Source organism: Harpia harpyja, chromosome 9, assembly GCF_026419915.1.
Source record: "Harpia harpyja isolate bHarHar1 chromosome 9, bHarHar1 primary haplotype, whole genome shotgun sequence".
NCBI classification, from domain to species: domain Eukaryota; kingdom Metazoa; phylum Chordata; class Aves; order Accipitriformes; family Accipitridae; genus Harpia; species Harpia harpyja.
In genome coordinates this window covers 11709035-11725207 of record NC_068948.1, presented here as the reverse complement: position 1 = coordinate 11725207, position 16173 = coordinate 11709035, and the positions used below count along the sequence as shown (strand labels likewise).

General features: G+C 45.9%; 1 protein-coding gene across 2 annotated transcripts in view; it reads left to right on the top strand.

The window, feature by feature from the left end:
- The first annotated feature begins 217 nt into the window (after positions 1-217).
- The window catches only part of CHST8 (carbohydrate sulfotransferase 8), a 191042-nt gene continuing 175086 nt past the window's right edge, over positions 218-16173 (top strand). The window contains exon 1 of one of the 2 annotated variants that reach the window (XM_052798254.1): positions 218-310. The gene's annotated coding sequence lies outside the window, so the exon portion shown is untranslated. Of the gene's footprint in view, positions 311-474; positions 590-16173 lie in introns of those variants that run through there. The other variant, XM_052798253.1, reaches the window with a different exon arrangement.

Sequence of the window (16173 nt, the reverse complement as noted above, 5' to 3'; positions counted from 1 at the left end):
TGTACACCCCCCCCCCCCCCCCCGCTCCAGACACAGACACAGTTCTTTCGGCAGCCCCCCATTCCGCACGCCGGTAATTTGCCCTTCAGACAATGCATAATTCAGCAGCCTTGAAGGCGGACGGGGGGGCGGACGGCGCCGCGAAAACGTGTCAAACTTGAGAAGCGAACGACACCCTGGAAAGGCGGCACCGGCACCGGCACCGGCACCGCCCGCGCTCTGCCCGTGCCGCGGCGAGGGATGATGCGCCGAGGGCGCAGCAGGGCCGGGCTGCGCTCCCCGCCGGAGGCGGCCGCACCTGCTCCCGGAGGTGCGCAGCGGGGCGCGGCGGGGCGGGGGCCGCGCTGCCGCCGAGCCGAGCGCAGCGGGGCCGGGGCCGGGGCGGCGGCGGCGGCGGAGGGGGGGGGGGGCGGGAGGCGGGGAGGGGGGCGGCGGCCTCCCGTCTCCGGGCGGGCTGTCCCGCTTCGCTCTCTCCTCCCCGCCGAGGCTCGCCGGCGCGGAGCCGCGGCTGCGGCGCGCAGAGCGGCGGCGGGCGGGAGCGGCGCGGAGGATGCGCTGAGCGCGGGGAGGCGGCGCGGCCGCGGCGCAGGTCAGTGGCGAGTTTCCCCTCCCCGGCCGCGCCCCCCCCCCCCTCATCTCCCGGCCGCTCCCCAACTTTTCCCCGCACCACTTCGGGAAAGTGCCCAAACTTGCGCCGGGGCCCCCTCGTCCCGTGTCCCCGCGCCCCCGGCGGCGCGACCCCCTCACCTCGGGACCGCCCTCCCGGCCCGCGGCGGCGGTCATTAACAGTGCCGGTAATTGGGGGGGGGCGGAGGGGCAGGTGCCGCGCTCGGGGCCGGGCGCGGTGCGGGATGCCCCGGGGCTGCGGCCCGTCCCCCCGCCCCGCTCCCTCCGCAGCCGGGCGGGGCCGGCCCAGCCCCGCTAGGGCACGGGGCTTCGCGGGGCGCCGGCCCCGGGACCCCAACTTCAGGTGAGGGATGGAGCCGGCGTCTACAGCCGGGCTGGCTGCTCGCGGGTACGGCTCTGCCTCGGGTTTCTGTAAGGAAAACAGCGGGAGCCAAAGCGAAGTAGCGGACAAACGCCGGCATCTCCCTAGACTGGAAATGCAGTTCACCCGGAGTTCAGTCTCGGCGCAGGCGGGAGGGGGTATTACGGCACTTTCTCGTTTCTGGAGCTGATGCGGGGGGGACCCGGGGTTTGCTCTAGGCGCCGCTCTGCCGTGGGTGCGCTTCTCGGCAAGTCCCGCGTTCCCCCGCCCCTGCCCGGTGATCCTGGCGACTCGGACCTTGCCGTTAATGCCACCTTCCATCTCACTTAACCCTTGAGGACGTACATATGCAAAACGCGGCAAACGGACAGCAAGGAACAATTTTGTACAAGCGTGTTAGCACCAGTGTGCTAGCGTAGCGATGGGTGACCGGACAGCCCAGGCATTCCCCAGTGTCGGCTGTGGAAGTAGCCGGCAACAACGCGATACCCAGTCATAGCTGCGCGGTTGTTTTGGTTTGGGGGGGGGGGGGGTTTGAGCTTTTTGAGGGGTTAGGAAAGCCCCTTATTATAATTGTATTCTAATGTCGCCTTCTGTCTGTAGCTGACTTGCGGTGTGTGCAGATTAACATGGTTAAAAAAACCCCAGAGATGCTCATTTTTTTATGTTAGACGCTTACCCTGAAATGCTGGTATTTTATTGCAAGATTTAAAAGTTGCAGCTCTTCAGAGAATAGGCTATATATACAGTACCAGTGAGGGAGGATAAATGGTAAACCCGAACAGTCTCAGAAGTGAAAATCGGAAATGCAGTCGCTAAATCCATTTTGTTTATTAATGATGCTCACCATTTGATGAGAAAGCTATCCCCAGTTTATCCCGAGAAGATTTCATTTTGTCAGATGCCTGGCGCCTCATCAATTCCTTTCATGTCCCTGGGATTTTCTCTTTTCCAGGAGCAGGCCACAGCAGCTCTCTGTGTTGGGGATAACCGTTAAGCTCTTCTTTAGAATTCATGAGCTTCCAAATTAAACTTTTGCTGACACCTGCTACCTAGCCTGCTTGAGCAGAACAACAGCGTCGCCTGGGCTACTGGAGCTCTGCAAACAAAAATAGGTGTAAAGTGCCCAGGCTAGGTCACACGGTGATTGAGGGGGGCTCTGGGAAACTGTGGCTACTGGAAATCTAATCAAAGTCTGTTTCTAATGGAGCAAACTTTCCAACAGCAATCACAGGCAGGAATTAAATCCATAGAGTAGACAGCAACGGAGATTAATAATCATCATCATCAATTAGCTGATGGAATCAAACAGAACAAAATGAGGGTAAACAAAAACCTGGCTCCCCCTCCCCCTCGAATCTAGTCCCACCTTTATTTATCCGATGCCAAGGATCTCTCCTGAGCGCTGGTTTCAAGTGCCAAAAAATTTAGCAGGTGTCATAACATAAGGTCAAGACTTAATTATTTATATGGAGACATCAATCATCCTGTGGGGATGATTTATTTATAAAGCACCAGAGCTGTAAAACGAGACAGCGAATTCTGATTTTCTCCTGCTCGTTCCTGAAGGGGACCAGGAAGGTCCGAGCTGCGGCCGAGTGACCTTTGGAGCCGGCGGAAGTTTCTGCCCGGCCCCACATGGAGGAGAGTTTTGCTACGCCTTTTAAATCATGTAACCAAAATCTCACCGGGGAAATCTCATGCATATTTGCTACATCTCAGTAATGAACATTTACTGATTATGGATTATCTGGAGAATTTAGCTTTTTAAACATTATTCAAATTTTTATGTTTATGTAAGCTAATAAGACTGAGGAGATTCAGTAACTACTCTTTGCCTTACGGTATTTGAGAAGAATGTCCGTTGGGCTTAGCTCAGCATCTTCCAGCACCGCTTTTAAAATACTAAAATAGAATTTTTCTGCCTGAAAAAAAACCCCTCTATCTGTACTCAGTATAATGCTCTTTGCTCACAATTAATGCCAAAAATCAATTTGCTAACATGCTTTTTATGTTTCTGCTGATCACAAACAGGATGGCACAGTAAAAGCTTTTATTGCCATCTGATTAGTCCACAGTGGTGGTAAGTAAATAGCTTGGGCTAGTACGGCTGCAAGACTCCCGTGCTGAATGCAGTAGATACAGAGAAGAGCACAGGGTGCTGAGCACCAGGCATAATCCTGCTCTCAGACTCATTGAAAGAAATTTTATCAACCATACAAGCAGAAGCAGGATCAGGCCCGTAGGTTTTCGATAGCTGGACAAAGTAACAAACACGCACATGGGATGTTCCTGGTGTTCCTCCAGGTTTCTGATCAAGGGTTAATTATAGCGAGGGATTCTCAGAGATTTGTCCATTTATTTATCTGTTAATAGAAATGGTGCTGCTGATCTTTCTTACGTGATCGTGTTTCAGACAGGGAGACGATTAACTTAGACTGAGTGAAACTGGTGAAAAAAAGGCAGAATACAGGAGGGGAGAGAGATGGAAAGTTACGGTGAAAATGAGTAGAGCTAGGAGGGAAGGTTTCTTCTTTTCTCTCATAAAACTTTTTATCTCATAAAACTCTGTGTAGCACAAACCCATAAGCTTTACCATTAAAAAGGACTATTTGAAGCACAAGGAATATCCAGGGCAGTTTGTGATCCCTCTGAACTTCATGGCAGGACTCCATTTTGGCAAAAGCAAGTCAATAAGCTCTCCTGCACGTCCATTATAGTGTTCCCACTGATCTTAAGAGACGACCATTTATCACTGTATTTCAGTGACAGAAATACTAGAATAATATTTCACTGGGTCTGTAAGAGGGTATAAATTATGGGTAAAAGGATGGATGAGCTGGCAACATCTTCAAAGAACAATTAAGACATTAAGAGTGTGGGAAAATATTTTTAGACATTAACCAATCCGTGAGACAGTTGGAATTTAGGACCCAATTCGGTTATGAGTTGTTCCTCGAGCACCCTCTGGATCTTGCCCAGACCATGTGAAACATGAAAGATTAATAGTATTTCTTGTAGGCAAGACCAGTCAGCTGCTTGTGTATTTTTATGGTGTACTGGGTACATTTATAGCATTTAGTAATGCCGGCAATGTTCAATATAAAGAGTAACAGATGAATGTATCGTGAAACAAGGCACTGGCAAGGCAGGTGGGAAATGGTTTCCAAAATATTGCAGCAACCAGGCTGGGAGAAATGTAGTAAGATGGTAAACATAATATACAGACCTAAGCGGCTTTAACCAAAGCCAGGGTTAGAGCCCCAGGCTGAGTCCCACCGATGCAAGAGTGAGCCCTACCCACACATTATGTGGAGGAGGAAAGCCAGGACTCGCTGCCTGCAAACCCCGGCAAAGATGGCTTCCACGCCACTCCATCCCCGTCACATCAAAAGGCAAAAGTGATGATGAAATCTCAGTTGAGTGCAAAGAGGAGAAAGGAGGGGAATGAAATTGTATTGGCTCAACTGCAAGAAACAAATCGCAGATTTCCCTAATCAGACAGATGATGCCTAACTAGGGCACAAAGCGAACCACGAAGGAAGGTGGCAGATTTCACAAATTAGTCATGGCAAAAATGGTGAATTTCACAGCTTGAAGTGAATTCATGTTATGGGATGAAACAGCACAAAGTGATTAAGAGCCCTAACTGATAGAAGTAATAAGCATGTGAGCCTTAGTCATCACACAGCAGCCGACGTTTCTCCCTGGCTTCAGCTGAGCCACAGGAGCAACACCTTCAGCCTCCTCCTGTTTCTGATGCTGAGTGGGAGCTGGTGGGGACAACCACAAACAAGGTCCCACAGACGTTTCCAGGAGTTTTCCATCTCCGGAAGGTGATGTTGGACCACAGCAGTCCAACAGGAGTCGGACAGCCGCTCCGCAGGGAGATGTTCTGCAGGCGCAGTCTCCGCTCCCAGTGCCAGCACTGAAACCTGGAGCCGTGGCTTCAGTGGTGGAGCACGTGCCGTGAGAAGAGCAAGTCAGGAGACGGCAGGGCCCCGTCTTCACAGCATGACCCCACTGGTGAAGAGCAGAGCGGGAGGACGGCTGAGAAAGGTTGGGACAAGGGGGGACACTGTTGCAGCATACTCCCTGCCATGCTGGGGACAACCTTCCGGGTCTGGCAATGCCACTTTTGGAGCCATTAGGTGCTGGCATGTGCCACCTCATGGTAACCATGCCACAGCATGCATCCCTAATAGTAAGCAACCATTAAACACCCCATTCAATGGCTTTCTTCCAAAAGCCACACAATTTCCATTCTTTCAGGGGCTAAAACCCAACATCACAAGCCTCTCACAGGTGCTGTTACGTGACTTCTGCTGGCAAAACATTTCAATTGCTGTTATAGTGCATTTTCGAGGAAAGCTCTGTGATTAGACACTGGAACCTCACCCTATCATTTGCATCCCTGCTTAGACAAAGATAAAATTCTGGGGAAAAATGTCACCATTATATCTTCATTCTTTTGTTTCAATGTATGCTCTTCTGTCATAGTTACTGAAAATCCATAGAGCAAAATGCAAGCAAAGTGAGCTAATACCAACCAGGATCAGCCTCCTCCAGCAGCGTGAGGCTCCTTCAAACTCTTCCCCTTCACGGCAGACTGTCGGCCAGCCTCTGCCAGTCCCCCAGCAACGCGCCCCAGAGCAGAGTGGTTTTGCAGGCTGCCAGGAAGGTTAACAAACCCCAGCGCTGGCAGACGAGCTGAAGCTGCAGCGGAGTCATGAACCCTTCAGAGAGCAGAGCGTGCCAGCTTTCCTGTTTATTGAGGGTGTTCCAGCATAGTCGGGTCCGCTGAGCGCAGCTGTGTTAATATCACGCAGGGACAGGGGAAGCTGTTGAGGTTGCCAGGACCGAAGCCATAGAGGAATGTAATTGGGCAGTGCCAGTTCCTTCAAATCCCACCTGGAAGTTATTAGCCATCCGCTGGAGGCAGCGGAGCACCTGCATCCCAGAATATCAAACACGCATCGTCTGCACAGAGCCCAGCTGAACCTCGGCTGGGCACCGCATGGTCAGAGCTCCGCTCCTCCCGACCCAGAGCGAGCAGGAGAGGATTTTAAACTGTCCGTCAAAGAAACACCCTAAGAGGAATTGATCACTCTTGAATGAGGATGGGAAGACGAAGTTTGAAAAGAATTAACATTTCTAAAGCATGTCTGAAGGAATGCCCTTGGACTCCTGGTAGGGAACTAGAAAGGACTTTAAAAAAGGCGGGGTGGGGGGAGAAGCCCTCTTCTCCCAAATTGATTTCAAAACTTGGCAGATTTAAGAAACCTTTCAGTAACGTTTTGCGGATCGATGCTAATTTGATGCTTCGGAGCTTAGCACTGTGCCAATTCACTGTCAAACTGATATTAACTAGACACCTTTTGAGCATGTTTATAGCTCAAGGTCCATTAAATATGCAGACCTGACAATTATTGCGCCTCCCTTAAAACACTCAATTTGAAATGTGTATCACAGCATCCATAAATGGTCTTTCACTCTTCATCAGAAAGCAGCCTCACTCGGTCAGAGGTGCGAGTCCTTGCTCCAGGAGAAGGGGCCGGAGGTTGCGCCTGTGATGAAGACAGAAGGCAGGCAGGGGGGCTGATGTCTGTCTTCAGTGCTGCCAAAGAGCAGCACGACCATGATAAAACCTGCTAGGGCCTGATCTTCCAGCCCCCTTTCATACAGTAACCAACCTCATGAAAGTCAGTTAATGTAAGTAAATGACACTCGTTGAGAGAGCAGTAATTACTCAAGTCGGGAAAGGTGGCAGGACCAGTTACATAAACTTTCTGAGTGGTTTTTGAACTTGAATGCCTGCAATCTGACATCCACGTATAGCTAGGAGCTAAATAAAAGTTGCTTTATTTTTTAACGGTTGCTAATTTGAGCCAAAGCTGCAGGAGATCCTGGGTCCCTTTAATACCTGCAGAGAAATAGTTAGAGAAATGTTGGCTTCTTACTCTATTCAGTGTGACCCTCAAACGCAAAAATGATCCCCTTCCGAGTTGGGAGAATCAAAGTAGTAGTTAGCTGGTGACACATGTATTTAGATGACTAACTTTAGGCACCTATGTTTGAATAGTTGATTTAATATGCCTTCATTTTTATATCCTGAAATGGAGATACTACTTAGCTCAAAGAAGATGAATTAATTTTTCTGTCGCTTTTAAGTTCTTTAATAGAAGATGTTACATAAATAATTATTTAATATACTTTAACAGGGTTTTTTTGCATGAGCTGCTTGATCTGCTTAAAGCATATAAATCAGTATGAGCTGAATTAGTAAAATAAATCCCGAAATCTAAAGGGTGCATCAGAAGTTAGACTGGTGCGTAAGAAGGAATAAAAACCACGTTGCTCTTTCATTTGGCAAAACCCCCCAAAGATTGTTGTTTTGTAAACCTTTGGACATCTCATTTCTTAGGGATCACAAAATCCATTTGCAAAAAGATCTATGAAATAAAGGAAGAAATTATAAAAATAGCATCCTGGTCAATAAAACGTATGAATCTGCAGGCACATAACACGGGAGGATGCCGTGAATCTCTTCTTTGTGTTGCAGTTCAGAAGAGCAGTTATTTTCTTCATTTTAGCAGATGCCAAAGGCTCAGAGAAAGGAGTACTTACAGAATGCAGCCCTTCCTTTCTTGTGGCAGAAATGTATTTGCCTGGTTTCTCAAGTAAGAGAAGAGAAAATCCTGTCCTAATCTGCAGCGACCGAAACCTGTTCATCTGGAGGTTATCACAGCATGACCAAGTATTATTTCATCCTCGCATCTCCCATGCCAGAACTTAGTCCATCCAACAGAGATTTCCACATCTGCCAGTTCAAGGGAAGTTCGTTCCCTGCCATCTCTACGATGTTTTACAAATAGTTAGATTCTTTTTTCCAGCTTTCCCCAAAAGTATACTTTAATACACTGACAGCCAAAAAATAATGCTCCAGCTACAGAAGCTAATTTATTACTTTTCTGGCTTTTCTTCACAACAGCTATTCAGATCAGCCACATGACACTGTTAGTTTTTCATGCTAATAGTACCGTCCCTGGTCACAAGCCCTGCAACAGCGTTTTAAAGAATCAGTTATAACTTACTAGCAAAATGGTTCACATCTACTTATTGGTTACAGCTGTACGATTCATCTGAGGAAGTTGCTGTCCAATAAATTACTATTCTCATCTGCCTTTACGCAGCCCTCCCCAAATTCTCTAGCATCTCTTCACTGCTTTCCATCACCTAACTTAGTGCCAAGATGGAAGGATGGCAGCTGTCTTAGCACTTAATGCCACTATTCTTCCTTTGCAGACAAGGGGGAGGGGATTTGCTTTCAAGCTGCCCCTTTTCCCACAGAGACCAACAATACTACTGTCTCACGTCTTTAAATACGGGTCTCAGAGTTAATGGTACGACAGCAAGATGCAGAGGTTTTACATTTATGATACAGAAAATTTACATGGATCATTTCTTTTTTTGTATTTTTTCAACATTTAAAGTCTAAAGTAACTTTTGCATCCTTAAAATAATTAATTAATCCTTTTCTAATAAAACCTATATTTTTTTAATGCTTTGGAATAGCACTGCCCATACTGTTTTGTGTATGCTGCAACTTCTGGAGGACTCGGCATATCCCCACAGAATTAGATAACTGTGTATGCACATAACGCATGGGAGCTACTACCCAAGGAGCCTATAGCTCATGTAAAGTTCGTCTAATTCTGCACCTTTACACAGGAGGTCTACAGCACTGATGGCAAGTCTGTAGTAGTATCTACAAGTAATAAATCATTACATTTACCTGCATTTAACTGCATTGCTATTAACCTCCATTGCAGCATTTTTTACTTCAAAATACTAGAAACAGCTCGTTATTCAACCTTTGGTTTACATTGGGAGAAATCTGAGCTTAAGTTAATGTCAGGAGTTTATTTGAGGTCTCTGTTATAATATCAGCATGTCGCTAGCACAGAAATTCATCTGGTTTTCATAAATATTTGATAGGGCTCTATCATCATCCTCATCATCATTTTGGGCTGGTTGGAAGAGGATCCCCCCGCGATTGCAACCTGTTTCTGAGTCGTCATGGAAAGTCAGTTGGTGATATTTCAATCTTATAACAAATTCCATTCAAATTCTGTCTGAAAGGGAGTTAAGGTTTCATCCTGCTGCTTAGAGAATGATATGCTAAATGCAGCTTCCCATGGGCTTGGCTGCAGTCCAGTGCTTTGTAATTTATAGTTCTCCTTCCCGATTCTGGCTGTGACCTTGGGACCTAACTCTGAAGTTCCTCCAGCCGCCTGCGCTTTTTGTAAAAATGCCGTCCCAGAGTCCTCGACACCTTCCCACCCAGCACCTCGCAGCAGCAGGGCAGCTCTTGCTAAATCAAGGGCAGCAGATCGCCAGCGCTCCGGCACATGGGCAGGTGGGGAGCAGGGAGCCAAAGGGAGTGCTCATTTTCTCGCTTTTGCTAATAGGAGCAAATCACGGAACATTGTTCTTAAATGACAGAAATTATTAGCTAACTTCAAAGCATGAAATGCATTTACAGAAGAGGTTTAAATTATATTAGCCAAAGGCATTTTCTGTACAGACAGCCACAAAACAGCTCTAATTGGAGATCTCCAAACAGCTGTTGTGCCCTATGTGTTTATACTGGAAAAATAACTTGAAAGATTATGTTAACACATGATTAAAAAACAAAAAGTTTTAACGTTATTACTGATCTTATTGATAGCATACTGGGGGTGCCTAAGATGCTTCATTGAGAAATGCGCGTGTCCATGGCCAGAGGAGCTGACAACCCAGATTGTAACATATGCCATTTTTAACAGAAAAATTGTGTAATTGAGAGAAGTTATTGCCCCTTGAAGATTACATTCATTATAGATTGTAACAGAGATACGTCTTTAGAATGACTGTAGTTCCCTTCAGTTAAATAGCTATTCAGAAATACGATCATTTGAGCTTATGTATGCAACTGCGGCTTGTTTTAACAAAGTTATTGAAGGAAAGCAACTTTGAGGAAGGTGCAGCAGACCCATGCAGCTCTTTTGTTCCTTTATTCTTTCCAGATTTTTCAAGGACATACCTTCCAGAAATACTTGTTTGCATGTAGCTATCTGGATTCCTTAGGATGGGGAATACTTTTAAAATAAAAAAGGGTGACTTTTAAAATCATGATTTAGATTTGTTATTTCACCAATAATTGTCAGGGATTTTCAGCACAGCAAATGATACAGATTTAGTTTTAAAACCAAAGAAAAGCAACACTTTTCATTGTTTTTGGTCTTCAAAGTATTATGTCTGATACTTTTAGTGATTGGCACTTACCATAAACGAACCTTCTCTGTAACCCAGTCATACTGCTGACTTTACATAGATCTCTTTTGAGATGATGCTTCTATTATCTGTTGTGAAGACATCAGAGAATTGTTACGTTAAGTAGTTCTTTGTAAACAAGAAACCAACAAACCCATGAAAATCCCTCTGCAAGATGCTCGTCACTAAGATACCGCTGGCAAAACATTCATCAACTCTCTGGATCGGCCTAAAAAGTGGTGACCCTCAACTGGAGCATAGATTCATTAGGCTTTTCTGCTTCACTAATAATACAACTAAAATTCAACTATTAAAAAGGTACAAAATTGTTTCAGATACAATTTTGCTACCCCAATGCTTCTTCTGGCCTAGCATTAAAGCCCACATTTAGTATCTTCTATTTGCTTTTGCACAATGTGCTGCAGCTCTCGTTTTCCCCCCAGTCCTGCAAGCACCGGTGGCAGCTGCCGAGCAGCCACGCAGTGATGCTCCGTGGGTGCTTCATTGTAAAGAAAGCACCGAGAAAGGAGTGTCACGCAAAAAGACGTCTCTTCTCTGGCAAGTTAGGGGCAATGCCCACAAGTGAGCTTTGTGGAAAGGCCCTTAGGCAGCAGCAGTGCTGGGTGGGCAGATACCTTTGCTGTGGTTCCCCGAATGGAAAGAGTGACAGGCAGTATTTATGGAAGGTTTCTGTATAAGAGGTTTCTGTGCTGTACACTGAGTATTTATTCTGGCAGTAGCTCTGCAATTGTGCTGTAAACCACCCTGGGTACTGGTTGCTGTGTACCCAGGAGTTTGACTAGATGCCAACCAACGGCGAGCTCTGTGATAATCGTGTATCATTTTGCAGCGGGAGCCCCATGCCCCTGGGTAGCAACAGCCTTCCTGCTTCCTCCCACGCTCCTCCGAGCAACCGAACCCCACCTCCAGGTATCTTCTGGACTGTGAACTTGCTGTCGTTTATTATTAGCACACCTTATGAGGTTTGCTAGGCATGCGTTAGAAACACCTTTCTCACATGGTAGAGAATTAATATCAGCCTGTCTCAGACTCCTGGCTGACCCCATTCCCCTGCATTTCTAGGGCAAAGAGAAGCAGCGAGGAGAGCTTGTGCAGTGGGGACCCACCACCAGAGCTCACAGAGTCCTACTCGCTCGTTTCCTCCAGGAAAAGCCATCTCTTCAAAAAGTCCCACTCAGCCCTGGAAACCTCCTCATTCTTTCAATGGAGACCAATCAGAGTTGGCTTTTGAGGTGCTCTGAGCAGAGGCAGCGGTTTCTTCCAACTTTTCAGTGTTGTGGAGGTGGAGAGTTTTTTATATGATTATTGGTATTATTCATGCAAACCTCCAGCTCCTCATCCTTAAGTGACTTTGAGATTTCCTTCTACAATCCATCATATCAGCAGCCCTCTTGGCTGGACTTGCCTTAGGAAGAACTGCTCCTTCTTCCTGCAGTTCTCCTGACGCCTCTGTCAGTGGGATGGAAAGCCAAACTCGGTAAGAGGGGACGACACGGAATTCATCCACGTTTGGATGGGAAAGGGGAGGGATGCGTGATGGATAAAGGAAATATGTAAGGGAGTGCAACAGAGGAAGAAGCTGGCCTAGTTCAAAGAAACAGCTCTGCCTTATAGTTCCATGTAGCACTATATGGCATTACCTGGAGCACAGCCTGTGAGACCAGGAGTACTCTTTCAATCTGATCTGGCTCTTGTCTGTCTGATTAAAGCCTCTCTATCTTTTTTCCAGCGATATGCCATCTCACTGGTTGCATAAACCTGGCAGTTATGCTACACTGGGCACTTTCCCTGTTCAGCTATTAAACTGCCCTATTGCTTTCTTTTGTCAGGGCTTCTTTCCCCCCCCTAATATCTCACCTAAACTTTTTCTTTCTTAGCTTCAGGCCATTGCTCCCTGGCCTACAATTTTCTGAGACTGTGAATAATTCCCTCCCTTCATTTCTATTGTTACCTTGAAGGTATTTATAGACTGTGATCATGTTCCCCCGAGCTGTCTCTTTCACTGGACTCTATGAATTTAGCTTTCTCAGCCTCTTCACGTGTTATGTTCTCTAATCCACATATCATTGCCCTCCTTTGTTTTCATCATCTTCTTTTGAAGGTTGGTTACTGGAAATACACAGCACCATGGTTTTACATGGCCGTTATTTATACTGATTTACATGCACTGCCCCCAGTTAGCTGTATTTTCTTACCCAGCAGGGCTGGTTTTGTTTATATTGGTTTACTTTATGAAATTATCTCTCTCCTCTCCAAATTTAATTTTGCAAATGAAGATATACCAAATAACTCTCCATTTTGCTGCCAAGGTATCAACAGAAGGCAGTAACGCTAAAGAAGGCAACTGACTGTAAAGACTCCTAAGGTCAATTTTTGTTTGCTGCAAAAACCTTGCCCAAGTTAGGTGCAGCCTTCTGCACAGGGCAGCTGCTCGTGCGAGAGGAAGGATTGTCCTCAAGATTCTGCCTGTGCCCTGTGTAAGGGCCTCTTTGTCTGCCATTCTGGAAAGTAAAATCAGCTACCTGCCCCCAGCCATTCAGCTGCTCCATTTAGCATGGTTTCCTCTGCTTTATCACTGAAATGGGAATTTCTGTCCTATGGAAAATTCTAATTTTGGTTTCTTTTAAGATTAAAAATCTCAGTTTTAAAACTTGTCATGAAAAACAAAATTCTTGGGAAGGAAATTCAGTTTGGGGAAAGTAGAACTGCTCCATCTAGATGTGTTTTATTTAACTTGGGTACTATGCTTTGGCCCTACTGACATACCTCCCCTTGTAACCTCTCAGCTCAGCTCATCAGCTCAGTGCCCCACGGGAGCTGCAGGTCCCAGCCCACCCTGCCCCGAGCTGTCCCCAGCAAACCCCACGGCTCAGCCAGGCACTGGGCTCCAGCGTGCAGCACTGCCTCTTTTCAGCTTGCTGCTTTTTCTAAAGTTTATAACAAATCTACAAATGACAAATGTAAAAAGCAAAAAGCCTCAGGAAAAGGTTGTATCATGTCATGGAAAAGGAGACCATACCTGGAAGTGAGACCTTTGTATGGGGAAAGAATTACAGCTCCCCCAGAGCAACAGGAAGGTTAAGATGAAGGGAGAAGTTTGAACCTAAATTTGTAAAATTAGGCCATATTAAGATTTCTAACAAAGTACCGGAAGATGGAAAAAACTTCCTACACTGTAGCATGTGTGGCTCTGTGGATGTGCCCAGGCTTAGATTTCTGCACATCTCCCATTCACTCTGATGCCTGTGTAGAACCTGACACTAATGATGTCCCTTGTAAGACAGAATAATCTATCAAACTAACCAGTACTTCTCCAGCTTCTTCCTTGTACTTCCCCATCACTCTGTACCAGTCCTTTGGTTTTACTTAGTCCTTTATTGTTTGAAACAACTGTCTCTTTGTCCTGGGCTTGTATTGGATTTGCAATTAGGGTCTCAGTTCTGAAAAAATATGAGGGAAAAAAACCCCTGTAATAATAATACTGTGTTTAAAATAACTAATTCTTAGTTCTACATTGGTTTATTGAAAAAAAAAAACACCCACAACTCCAATAACGAATAATAGCAATGCTTATGAGGACTGCTGTCATAAAGGACATGACAAACTTTTGAAAAGATCTCCTATCTTCATACTGTATAAATATTTATTCTTAGCAATACTGCCGATTTTACTAGCACTTCACCTCACTCTGTCTCAGCAGAACCACGACAGGCTTGATATGACAATACAAAGTGGACAACTAACATCTGCAGGGCTCGTTCCTGCGAGAAGAACTGAACTCTGAATTTTTGTGTTCAGTGGTTGAACCAAAATTGGGGGGGGAGAATTGCTTCAGATATGTCCAAAAGACAAGTGAGTGTTTCATTTTTATCACTGAAACAGAAATCTTCAAAACTAAAAATAATTTCCAATACAAAGATTTTTTTTTTTGCTTACAAGTATCAAAATAAAACATTGGATTTTTTTTTTTTAAGTTTAGAGTGATTTGTAAGATGTTCAGTCAGTTGCTACCCTCATTTTAGAAAAAACATACAGTTCAATTTACAAACACTTTGTAAAGAAAAGATCCTAGCAAGCTTTAGCAAGAATTACAAGAAGTTATAATCTCCTGCCTTTCAGAGAATCAGTGTTTTTAAGGGACACCAAAATGCACTCTGGAAATAGGCTGCTGCTGCTGCCTTTTAGTTAATTATTAAATTCAAAATGTTTGAAATATGCATTGTAAGATGACTTTATTTTAATTTTCCCAGCAGAGACATTGACAGCTTCTGGATGATACTGCACCAAACTGTCCTCTTTAATGACATTTTCTTTTTAATAATCATTGATCCACACAAATTTGTCAGTTCTTAAATAGGAGCTCATCACTCACGTTGCTTGCGAGAGCTCTGTCAAGGGCTGAGCATGGCGCAGAGGATCTCCGGCTATGCAAGTTTGCCATGTAATCACATGATAGGTTGGATATGATTTGGATTCTAATTTTTTGTGGCTGTTCTAAATACAGCAGTGTACCAAAATACCATGTCTTTTGTCCCTGTGCGCTGACAGCATTCAGAAAGGAAAGGTAAAATCCTGTGATGAAACATAAGCAAAATGAACTAATTTGGAAAGCAGTATTTCCTACTTGCCCCCAAGAACAAGTACCTCTTATCTCCATTTCCACCCTGCTTGGGCCAAAATATCACCACCACCTTAATTTATTGTTTTAAAAGATCGGCCAGCCCAGGCCAGTTCTTCATGCAATAGGAACGCAAAGGTCTTTGTCATCATCATCATCCTTCAGCTGATGGCAGGGATGGCTTAGCCTGGATATGCCGGAGCAGAAGGACAGACTGGGCCCCCAGTGCACGCGCTGGTCCAAAACCTGGGAAATAGGCTGTGCTCTTTGCTTATTGAGCAGAAGGGCTGCCTCGTGAAAGGCAGGGCGTAAAAAGAGGGCAGGGAAGTCTGAGGAGCGCATGGTCTGTGGTAAGACGTTGATCCATTAATTGGTTTTGCTTTTCCTGACCTCCTGCCTCTGGACATTGCTCTCAGCAGTGCATCCCCTCCCAGACACCACACTGACTGCAAAATATAGGAAATAAAATCAGGCAAAGACAGCACAATGTGCAACCGCTAAAGGCAAGGAAAGAGGGATCTGGGCTGTCCAGAGGCTCTGGTGAGGCAACAGACATGAGGCAAAGGGGAAAAAAGTGTGCAAGAGGAAGGTGTAAATTTGAGAGTGAGAGCTGAGACTTGAATGCAGGAGTGAGAAGGAGCCAGACAAGCTGAAAGGAGACCTGCCATCTGCCCCAAGGGATTTGTGAAGTGGAGAACAGGAGGCTGGCCAGCCATGAAAGTCTCCTTTCAAGGAGGCCATGGAGGACAAGGGAACAGTTTGCAGCAATTCCTGGTGGCAGGGACAGGGTATTTGATGAGTCTCCCACAGCCTGGACCTTGGATCAGTCAAAGCATGGCAAAGCCTTGCTTTTCCCTCTCACTGCCCTAGGTCTTGTCCTAGAGTCACCTTGAATGTTACGAAAGCAAACACCTGCTGGAAATTAAATCGTAACCTGTGGTATAAGAGTACATATGAAGCCCTGAAAAATCGTTGCTGACATTACAAAATCATGTCTTAGAGGGTCTGGTGCTAAGGAGCAACTGCAGCTTCCAGCTGTTGTATAGAGCCTTGTGGGGCATAATCCTCATTACAACTTTAGGAAGGAAAGATATCAACACTGTAGTGTGACATCTTTCCTGAGTCCTATAGGGAAAAGAGATGGGGAAGAATTCCCAGAGAATCCCCTGGATTAGGGGAGGAGAGTCCTTTAGGACACCCCCCCCCCCCCCCGAGACCACTACTGCATTTA